Source organism: Sorex fumeus, unplaced genomic scaffold (genome assembly GCF_029834395.1).
Source record: "Sorex fumeus unplaced genomic scaffold, SorFum_2.1 ptg000002l, whole genome shotgun sequence".
NCBI classification, from domain to species: domain Eukaryota; kingdom Metazoa; phylum Chordata; class Mammalia; order Eulipotyphla; family Soricidae; genus Sorex; species Sorex fumeus.
Genome location: NW_026606059.1, coordinates 54,504,866 through 54,516,374, shown reverse-complemented (window position 1 = coordinate 54,516,374; position 11,509 = coordinate 54,504,866). Strand labels below are relative to the sequence as shown.

General features: G+C 41.3%; 1 pseudogene; it reads left to right on the top strand.

The window, feature by feature from the left end:
* The first annotated feature begins 4,727 nt into the window (after window positions 1-4,727).
* On the top strand, window positions 4,728-4,814 carry LOC130022771 (uncharacterized; annotated as a pseudogene).
* The last annotated feature ends 6,695 nt before the right edge of the window (window positions 4,815-11,509 follow it).

The following is an 11,509-nucleotide window of genomic DNA, read 5'->3' as shown; positions in this document are numbered from 1 at the left end:
AGCCCCAGTAAAAATTTTTAAATGGAAAAAAGAAGGTGCCATAGAGATAAGAGGCCATAGAGATGAGGCCATATTAGATAAGGTGACCCTGACTGGAGGCCCAGAACCTTATACGGTCCACTGATCCTCACCAAGAATAACCCCTGAGCAAATCTAGGAGTATTATGTGAGAATAGTCAAATGTAGTTCAACAACAGAACAATGATAACAACAAAAAAAAGGACAAATTAAAATCTGCTTCACAGAGTTGCCATGAGAATTATGTATAGAATTATGTATTTCATACACGATCCTTAAAATATTCCTAAGTGCACAGCAAGCCTGTGAAAATATTAGCCATTATTATGTTTTGTGATTCTGTTTTATGATGGGAAGGACGTCTAATAGCAAATTGTCGCTCTGCTGCTTTTTCTTGTTTCTGGGGAGTGACGGTGGGAAGCAAGAGAGAGAAATTTTCAACCTTCCCTGTATCAGTATGGTCACTGCAAACAAATGCATCCTAAGCTGTACATGTATGTTCATCTCTGTAAAGAGCAGGCCTGAGATTGGAAGAGCATGTTTCTTACCATCCAGCCCACTACTCTGCAGACAGGACACATGAGGATAGCAGCTGAAAAGGTTCCATTCAAAAAAAAGAAAGAAAGAAAAAAGAAAAAAAGAAAAAAGGAGCTAGAGCAAAAGGACAGTGGGTAGGGCATTTGCCTTGCACAGGGCCAACCTGGGTTCAATTTCCAGCATCCCGTATGGTTCCCTGAGCACTTCAAGGGGTACTTACTGAGTGCAGTCAGGAGTAACCGCCTGTGCATCACCGGGTGTGACACAAAAAGAAAAAAAAAAAGTTCCATTTAATTGCTCAAATGGCAAATCAAGTGTGAGCATGAGCAAGGCCCTGAATTTCATTCCAGCTTCAGACCCTCATCCCCAAATATTATGATATATAGTCATGAAGTCCTCTGGTTGTCTCCTGGATCACCCTGCATAGCCTATAGATGCCCCAATGTAAAGGAGAAAAAAAATATCTCGATCATGCTTAGTAGATAGTTCTGCCCCCATTGCACCATAGCCAGGTAAGGGTTAACCCCAGGTCAGCCTATTTTTCTGAAAGCCTTTGGGATGTTAACTGACAGCAACTCTGATTCTGAATCAGAGGGCAAATCTGATTCTGATTCTACCTTTAGTAGGTCTTAGTAAATATTTTGGCTCACTTCAGGTACCAGGAGCTTGGGCCATTGTATCTGATTACAAATAACCATTCAAGGTACTTATTATCATTTTCCAGATGATGAAACAGAGGTTATTTATTACATGACTTGCCCAATAGTCCATAGCTCACAAGCAACATCTCTCTGGCTCCCTGTGCCTTGCTCCTGTCACTGTGCATTTGATTTAATAGATTTACGTTCCCTCTCTAAGAGTATGATCTGCTTCAACAGTTATTTTCAAGTTGTTTTGTTTTACCAGCTCTGTAGCTCTGGTGTGACTCACCAGTTTAGCAATTTCAAGAGAAGAGTAGTTATCAACTCTGTGAATAATTAACAAGTGGAGTTTGAGCCCTGGCCTAAAATGGGCCACTGAATTTCATTATCTGCTCTTAACAAAAGGACAAGTATGTCCTCACACAACTTAAAAACAATTTTGTTGTTGTTGGGGGCCACACCCAGCAGTGCCTAGGGGTTATTCCTGACTCTCAGGGGACCATATGAGAAGTCAGTGATTAAACCCAGGTAGGCTGCATGCAAGGCAAGCACCCTACCCACTCTAATATCTTCTTGGCCCCCAGTTCTCTTAATGTTTAGATAAATAGGGATGTCAGAAGAAGCGTAGAAATTCACTCAGTTCCCCCTGTGAGAGACAGCAATCCCCCAAGGTGAAAGACACTGTATTAAACTTGGATACTGACACTACACCAGAAAGATGGAATATGATTTGGTAAATGAGTTTTCAGTTTAAGTCATTGATTAGTTTTGTGACCTTGGACAAAGTTATCAATTTTTCAACTTCCTTCATCACTTGTAAATAGGAACATTAGTATTCATAAGCACTTAGCTAATATTCAGCAGTGATGTAAACTTTTTCTGGTAGTCGTCAACCAATCCAAGTATTGTCTGTATATGCACAGCAGGGTGCTAAGGTGACAGCTCTGCAGGCAGAGCCCTGTTGGAAGGGTCTGGGGAAAGCCCCAGAGGATGTGGGGATCCTTGAATCCTAGCTACAAGGGTAGGAGGCTAGGGAATGTATTCATATAATCAAAATTTTTGCAAAGGTGTACATCCTCTTTTTTACCCTTAAAGCAAAGAAACAAGAGCAGAAACTTTAAGACTCTTTGAAGTTAAGAAAACAAAATCAGACAGAAAATAGGCTTATATCTCAGACACTCATTTGAAATAAGTCACATTGTCACATTCTTTTGGCTTTGATTAGACTGAGACTTCAGCATGCCTTTGTGCTGATAAGGAGCAGACCTCTGGCAATGCTGGTGGGAGTCCTCCACATACTTTATTTCTCTTTCTCCTCATTGCTGTTGCAGGTGACTTATGTGAAGTGGGGAACCAGGGAGGTAGCCTCAAGGAAAGCGTGCCACCTTTCTTTGTATCTTTTAAATCCAACAAAGGGCCAAAGGCAATACTATAGAGAACTGATCCACTGAGTGTGTGTGTGTGTGTGTGTGTGTGTGTGTACATGTGTGTATGTGTCTGTGTTTTGGAGTGAGGATGAGAGGGAGGGAGTTAGGGGAGGGAAATGGGTACACTGATGATATGATATTGGAATTATGTTCACCAAAAACAATCAGCCACATATAATTGCTCTCCACTTGCCCCATGAGTCCACTAGATACACAAGATGCAGTCCCCACTACCAGGATTCTCAGGAACTGCAGACTCGGGATGAAGTGATGAATTGCTCTTTGTAGGAAAAAGAAAGTCAGTCCTGACCTCTGTCCAAGTTTTTCAGGAAACGCAACATCCTTCCCACCCACCTCCCCTCCATCCACCCTCAAAAAAAAAAAATTCACAACGAGATAAAATAGTGAAGTAAAATAATTTTATTTAAAGAAATCTGATTATAGCAATGTGAGGGAACTTAAAGAAAAAGAGGGGGAGATACGTGAAAAATCATGGGCTTCTCCAGAAGGGAAAAATCTTAGGGGACACAACTGAGGTTGAGAAGCGGGCCAAGTCTCACATGCATTTAGAACATAGGTTTTTTGGTAAGGCTGCTTCCAAACTGACTTAGCTTGGAGTTCTCTGCATGCACCAAAGTTGATTTAGCTATTGTTACAGGGAAAAGGACTCTTGGCCTCTTAATGGTTCTTTTATACTCTCATCACAACCTTTACTTTCTCTTGAAGCTTCTCTTCTTTCCTCCCCTCCCCTTCCCTCCTCCCACTTACTCTCCCCTCCTGATCATTTCAATGTAAACATCAACAGAAAGAAGCAAAGTCAGGGGTGGAAGCCAAAGCCCTTTGTCAGGGCTCCCAGTCTCCCTTAGCTGTCATTCCTCAGGGATGTTGTTCTATTTCTTGCCTTCATCAACTCATTTTTCAGAATAACAGAACCGCCAAGGTTCTGAACCTAATATATTCTTTTCCTCAACTTTTAACAGGTCTACAGAAATATAAAGTGAAGCCTTTGTAATGACTTGGGACTTGGGACATGCCTGCAAGTAAGAATGAGGGTAACCTCTAGAAGTAACTGCCATGTAGCTAACAGAACACTGACCACTGTCTTAAGTAATGGTGCTTAGAACTGTTTGGCATGAGTCACAGCTTAGTGGTCTTGAACATACCCTAACTTCATTTGTAAAATGAGAATTGCAGTTGCAATCTCCCAAGTTTTGCTGGGGATTCATGAAAAGCTATTTAATGTCACAAAATTCAGGATTTCCATTATCTTCTTTTTTAATGACTGAATAACATTCCATTGTAGGCAAGTTCTGAGATGTACCACATAGAAACTGCCCTCAATACAGTTACTGTATACACTTGATAGTTGTTTAGAGAGTAGATTTTGTAGTTGTTTAGAGATTTGTTTAGATTTGTTTAGATTTTGTAGTTGTTTGTTTAGTTTGTTTAGTTTGTTTAGTTGTTTGTTTGTTTAGATTGTTTAGAGTTGTTTAGATTTTGTAGTTGTTTAGAGAGTAGAATTTGTGCTGGAGTGATAGCACAGCGAGTAGGGCGTTCGCCTTACAAGCGGCCAACATGGCCGACCCGAGTTCGATTCCTCTGCCCCTCTCGGAGAGCCCGGCAAGCTACCGAGAGTATTCGATATGCCAGACACAGTAACAACAAAGTCTCCAATGGAGACATTACTGGGCCCACTCAAGCAAATCGACAATCAACGGGAGGGCCTTTACCTTTACCTTTACATCATAAAAGAAATACAATGATGTATGATGATGAATGTTAATAAAATTTATTGTGGTGAATACATATTAAGTAAATTTATTTTGTAGTATGTGCATACACTAAATCATCATGCAGGTTACCTAAAACTATACAACCTTACAAGTTGATTATAGCACTGCAGCACTGTAGCACTGTCCTCCCGTTGTTCGTCAACTTGTTCGAGCGGGCCCAGTAACATTTCCATCATTGTGAGACTTGTTGTTACTGTGTTTGGCATATCGAATACATCACGGGTAGATTGCCGGGCTCTCCAAGAGGGGCGGAGGAATCAAACTCTGGCCGGCCATGTGCAAGGAAAATGCCCTACTGCTGTGCTATTGATATACTCTGATTTCTCTTCAGAGCGCATAAATCTTTTGCCTTTTACTAAAGATTTCCGTGGATTATAGCTTCAGGGAGAAAAAAAAAGGAAAAAATGGAAGAAATGAAAAGAGAGAAAAAGAAAGAAAGAAAGAAAGAAAGAAAGGAAGGAAGGAAGGAAGGAAGGAAGAAAGAAAGAAAGAAAGAAAGAAAGAAAGAAAGAAAGAGAAAGAAGGAAAGGAAATTCCATCCACAAGATCTGAGGACAAGAGTGAGCAGAGGCCAGAAGACTGCCCCTAGGAAGCGCAGTCATTTGCTGTCCATGTGCCACGTGCTAAATGAGCAGGATAGGTTCCCTTCTCAGAACTCAATTTTACACTGATGAAAGGAGGAGAGTGAAAGTTTCTTTCATTTATTTATTTATTTTTTTAATTGAATCACCATGAGATACAGTTACAAAATGAGAGTGCAAGTTTTTTAAGAAGACCACAAAGAGGAGAGGGAAGTGGGTACACTGGTGATGGTGTGGTGTTGGAATTATGTGCATGAGGAACCATTGTGAATAGTATTGTAAACCATAGAATCTCAATCAATAAAAAAAAAAATTAAAGAAGAGCACAAAGATCAAAGGTCAAAGGTGATCACCTGGGAAACCTTGCTTTTGGAAATAATCACATGACAATGCACACTGTAATGCAGGAGACAAGGAGGAGAACTGAATGCCTTCATGTTCCTAACTCTATCTCACAGTAGAACAGATCATTATGTTTACTGTTCTTCAGTTTCTCCTGACAATAATCTGATTTCTCCAACAAGTGAAAGGTTATTGAAGCATACACAGAAGATGGTTCATCCCTCCCTAACAAGTCTAAGTCAAGGCCTTGAGCACACCAAGATTGAGGGGATTATGTTGGATCTCCCCCATTCCTCTCATTCTTGAACCCATCAATGTTCTCCCCTCTGCCCCCAGTGTCATCCTCCTGTCTCATTTCTTTCTCAAACCAATAATCTCCCCCACCCCCAACTCCTCCTGTTCTCTTTTCGGTTCATATCCCCCACCCCCAAATAATCACTCTTGAGTCTTTTATTTCCTTCACACCAGATGCCCTCATTGTGCATACCACAATCAATCACCAAGTCTATCTAGAGAATGTATTTCAAATATGCTTACTCTATTTCCCTATTCATTGCTCCACCAAGTAATCATCATCTCTTGCAGCTCTCTGGAAGGCCCAGTTCTACTCTTGCTTTCTCTTAATCCATTCCTAACACAGCAGCCAGACAAATCTTTCCAATCACAGAGCAGATCACATCATTCCCTTAATTAAATATTTTAGTGGTTTCACATCTCACTTAGAATAGAATTCAAACCCACCCAGGGCCCAAATCCTCTTTGATTCTGTCTCCTGTTGTATTCATTTATCAACATAGTGTCACATGTTGAGTAAGTAACAAATATTGGGGGTTTAGGAAAAAAAATAAGATGAAAATTCCTGCTCTCATAAAAGGCATCTTTCAGTGCAATGTCTTCCTACAGTCTAAACCGGACCCACAAAAACACTTTATATATTCTGGCCCAGCACATACAGAGGTATGCTTTAAGGAAAGAAAAAAACTCACTGAGAAAAAAAAAAAAAAAACCTTACCTTTACTCCATTTAATAAAGTGGTGTCTGTTTTTATTCTTGCAAAAGATACCCATGATGCATTCTGATACACTCTTATCCTACTTCATTTAATTCAAAAGAAAAATATTAAAGCCCTGGGGATAATTCAGTGGTAGAGTGCCTGGTGCCCTATAGGCAAGAGGCAGCAAGATCCATCCCTGTCACTGCCAAGCTGAATGTAATCTCAGAGACACTGCCATTTAGGACTTTAGTAGCAAAACAAAACGTGTCCCTCTCCAACCTCAAGTGTATACATCTCCCTCCACATCACTCCTTACAGCAAAACAACAGTACCCAAAACAGGGAAACAATTAAAATCTGGTTACAAGACTCTAAACTGACTTCTGGGTCATAACGCATAGTGATAGGCAGCATCCAAAACTGTTCTGGCTCAGCCACTTGCTTGCTCACTCTGAGACCATGAGTCACTTAGCATGAAAGTCTTGTCTTTAAAAGATGAGATGATTCCACATCTGGTGTGTTCATTCATTGACTAGCATGCATATGCACTAAGCCTGGTAGGCAGAAGAATCCTGAACGCATGTCCATCTTCTCTTGCTCATCCCACATCCCACGTTTCTTTCCCTGCCAACATAATTTCTCGCCCTTGCAGGAATGAGCAGAGGACATCTGCATGTGCTCTTCTAAGAGTTCCTTCCTTATAGTCTTCTTCCTTACAGAAGTCTGGTTGCTTTCTTCTTATCACAGAAATCTTGTTGTACAATTTGTTTCTAGAAGAAACCCATCCCCACCGGAATAACTGACCAGTAACTATGTTTTACATCACTCCTTCCATTCCCTTTGTCATATTTATCTGATATTTTACTCCCCTACCCCTCTTCCATTTTTGTATCATTGCCATGATAGCTGGAGCAATAGTACAGCAGATAGGGCATTTGCCTTGCATGTGGCCAACCCAGGTTCGATTCCTCGATCCCTCTTGGAGAGTCCTGTAAGCTACTGAGAGTATCCCGCCTACATGGCAGAGCCTGGCAAGATCCGTGTGGTGTATTCGATATGCCAAAAACAGTAACAACAAGTCTCACAATGGAGATGTTATTGGTGCCCGCTAGAGCAAATCGATGAACAACGGGAAAACAGCACTACAGTGCGATGATAGCATGATTATTTTAGTTGTGCTCATACACCCAGGTTTGCAATACACCAGCGTTTATGCAGGTTGACCCTGGCAGTGCCACTGGGATCACACTCAGCATATAAGGTGGTTTCAGGGGTCAAATTTGCAGTCTTACGCATGTTAGACGGGTGCTCTATCACTGAGTCCTTCCTAGGGTTCTGGCCTACTCCTATTGATTCATTTTTTCACTATCTCCCCACTAGAACACACAGCTAATCTAGTGAGAATGAGCACTGGATTGGGGGTTGGGGCTTTTCAAAGTTAAAATAGGCCCAATATAAAGTAGGAAATCAAGAAATATTTATTGGACAAATGAGTGATGATAATGCTGCAAAGATTAGGTTGTGTGGCTTTTATAATCCAGTAGAAATATTTTTCCTATGAAACCAAAAATAAAACAATGAGATTCTGAGTCAGAAAGTCTGGATTCCAGAACAGACCCTTTAAATGTACCCCAATTTTTTTAACAAATACAATTAATTCACTCAAAGTCAGTATTTTCAGTATTTCAAGATTTTCAATATTTCAATATTCTCATTCCCAGTATCTTGAATTTTGACTTTAACAGCATTCTGATTTGGGGGATATGGGGGCCACTCTCAATGATGCTCAGGGGTTACTCCTATCTCTGTGCTTAGGAATCACTCCTGGAAGTGCTCAGCGGACCATATGGGATGCCAGGGATTGAACCCATGTCAGCCACATGCGAGGCAAGCACCTTACCTATTGTTCTATCTATCCAGTCCCAACATCCTAACTTGAAGTAGTAAGCAGATCTTGTATATAGTGGGTTCCCAGTATTTGTGAGCCATTATGTGGGTAATGCTCAACAGGTCTCTGTGGAATATATAATCAATGATTCACCAGCATTAGGAACACAAATAATATGGCCATGTAGCTGAATTAGTTTTCTATGGCTATTCAAACAGCACTGCAAACTAGTGGCAAAGGAACTGTGTTAGTCTTATATTTCTGAAGGTTAAAAATCTAAGTGACAGGTTGTGTTGAACTACAATCTCAGAGGTACTGAGAATCCTTTTTTCGGCCTTGTCCAGCTCCCAGAAGCCACCTGCACTCCACAGTACATGTCTCTTTCCTCCATCCTCAAAGCCAGCAGCTTAGCATCATCTCATTTCTTTGTGACTCTCATCCTCCTACCACCTTCAAAAAAAGGAATTTGAGGTTATAGTGAACCCACCTAAATAATCCACAGTGCTCTTGCATTCCACGGACTTTAATGTGTCCCTTCTACAAGGTCATTTTTTAACATATAAGGTAACATATTCACAAATCCAGGTACTAGAACGCATATATCTTATTGGAGGTGGGATGCATTATTGTTCTGCCTAGCCTCTTATTTGACAGCATGGCATCACTGCAGTTATCAATTGTTTGGTAAAATCTTTCACTTAATACATACACCCATAACAAGGGATATAGTATTTCTACTCATATACATAGGTGTGAACAATGAGTTATAAAACACAATGCATTTTCTCATTGCTGGTCAGTAAACAAGAAGTCTGAAACATTATTCTTAGGCAAAAAATAAAGGCCTTCATGTATTTAGGAAAAACACATACCTGTGAGGTTGGAATATATATGTAACAAGGGACGACAAAAAGAGAAAATGGCTACATAAGCAGAGGCCAGATCTACAGGCTACTGAAAGGCACTTCGATTTCACTCTAAGGACAAGCCACTTAAGGTGTCAGACTTGTGCTGCACACACTGAAAGCATTTATGAGGAACATTTGTTAAAGGATAATTTGGCACACTTTCCACCACTACCTTTTCCCCTTATTCTTTGAGTTCCTGGGTTGGAACTTGAGAATTTGCTAGACTGATTTGCCAAGTTCTTTAGAGAAAATTCCAATATTCTCAATAAACTAAAAGCCATACACCACTTACTAGATTATTAGAGTTACCAATGAGCCTTGCTCAGGTGGCAAAATATAAAACATCCATAGAAACTCAAACACCACTATACAACTTTTTTACCAATGAGAACGCATACATTTTTCAGCACTTAACAACAATATTAATATTATAGAAATTGTGCCAATACTTTATAGAGGGCAAAACGGTGTGCCTATCTCAAACTTAAATTTTGCAAAACTTTTTTTTCCATGGGTACAGCAAGTTTAATAAGGGAAAATTCAAATATATCAGATCTGCAAAACTATGGAAAAGCAAGAAACTTCCTGCAAGAATACATATGATAGAAAAAAAAGGTTTTTTTGTTTTGTTTTGTTTTGTTTTGTTTTTTAGTGAAACATCACGAAGTACAGTTGTAGACTTACAAGTTGTTGTGCTTGGGTTTCAGTTATGCAATGATCGAGTACCCATCCCACCACCAGTGCCCATTCTCCACCCCCACCAATCCCAGTATCCCTCCCACCCACCCATCCGCCACCCTGCCTCTGTGTCAGGGCATTCCCTTTTGTTCTATCTCTCCTTTTGGGTGCTGTGGTCTGCAAGAAGAGACATTGGGTGGCAATCATGTTCGGTCCGTAGATTACTTTCAGCAGGCATCTCCCATCCTGGGCAGATCTTCCCAGCACCCTTTATTTGGTGCTCCCTTTTCTATCTGAGCTGCCTTTACCCCTAGAGTGTGCGGCTGGCCTCTGAGCCACGGAGTGAACAACCTGGTATTTATCACAGCTGTTCTCGGGTGTTAGTCTCTTATTTTGTTACTTTATGTTACCCAGATGAATTTTGCAAAACTTTTAATCCAGAAAATTTACTTTCATGATTACATCCTTCAGAAATACTCATGTATATGCCAAGAAAGGATACACCAAGATATGTGTAGTAACGGCTGTAGTTAGGAAAAACTGAAAGACTTTTTTTTCCTTTAGGGTCACACCTGGTGGTGCTCAGGGCTTACTCCAGGCTCTGTTTTCAAAAATCACTCTTGGTGGGACATGGGGCACCAAATGTGATGCTGGAGTCTGAAGCTTGGTCTGCCTTGATTAAGGCAAGCACTCGACCTGCTGTGCTATCACTCCTGCCCAGGAAAAACTGGATGACAATTAAATGGGCATTAATGAAAGAAGACATAAATAAGACACAGGGCTCTTTACTGCGGAATACTAAACAGCTATTTTTAAAAGAATGTTTAAAACAGGGAGATCTCTCAAAGAGCTGGAGGCCATACACTGTTTTTTTAGATGTACTGTTACTAAGTAATTCATAGTAATTCATAGCATTTGTTTTCATGAACAGCCCACCCACCTACTCTAGCCACATAATAAAACAGCTAAATTGGGACAAGAGGGACCGTCGCGAGGCCCCCTGAAATTTTTCAGAATAAACTTCGGCCCCAACCCCCACCCTCTCCCCTCTCCATCCCAGCACAGAGCTGGGAGCTCTTGGATGTGACCCCCAAACAACAACAGGCAGATAGGTGTTTTACTGCTTGATTGTTGTTAGGGCTGTAGGATTAAGTTGGAATGTTTTTCTAATGAAACCTCCCTTGTGTATTTATCCTTCCCCCAAAGCCTTTTCCAACCAGCCCCAGGCCCCTACCTGGGTGGCTGTCAGAACTTCCTCCCTCTGTTTTGCCCATAACAGGCTCTCTGATCAACTTTTTTTCTTTTTACTTTTTTATTGAATCATTGTGAGATATTGGCAGAGTCTCCTGCCCCCACACCTGGCTGTCCTCGCTAGGGCCCCTTGGAGGGTGGCGAGTTGAGTTTCCCTCCCTGCCAGGCAGCCGAAGACCTCCAGAACCAGCCACAACCATGCTGAGACCACTCTCCACACGCAAGAAGGAACTGGCCGAGGAACACAGGCATGCGGGTCCTGGGGCTGAGATCTCCAAGCTTGCTCAAATTGGGGCTGAGCATCCTCCACCCAGATCCTCCATCTTCCAATAGGCAGGGGTCACGCCCACCAACTGCCCCCAGCGCCAGGTAATCCCATCAATGGCCAAGACCCAGAGACTATAAAACCCAGCTCCTGGAAGCGAATGCGGCTGCATGACATCTTATTATCT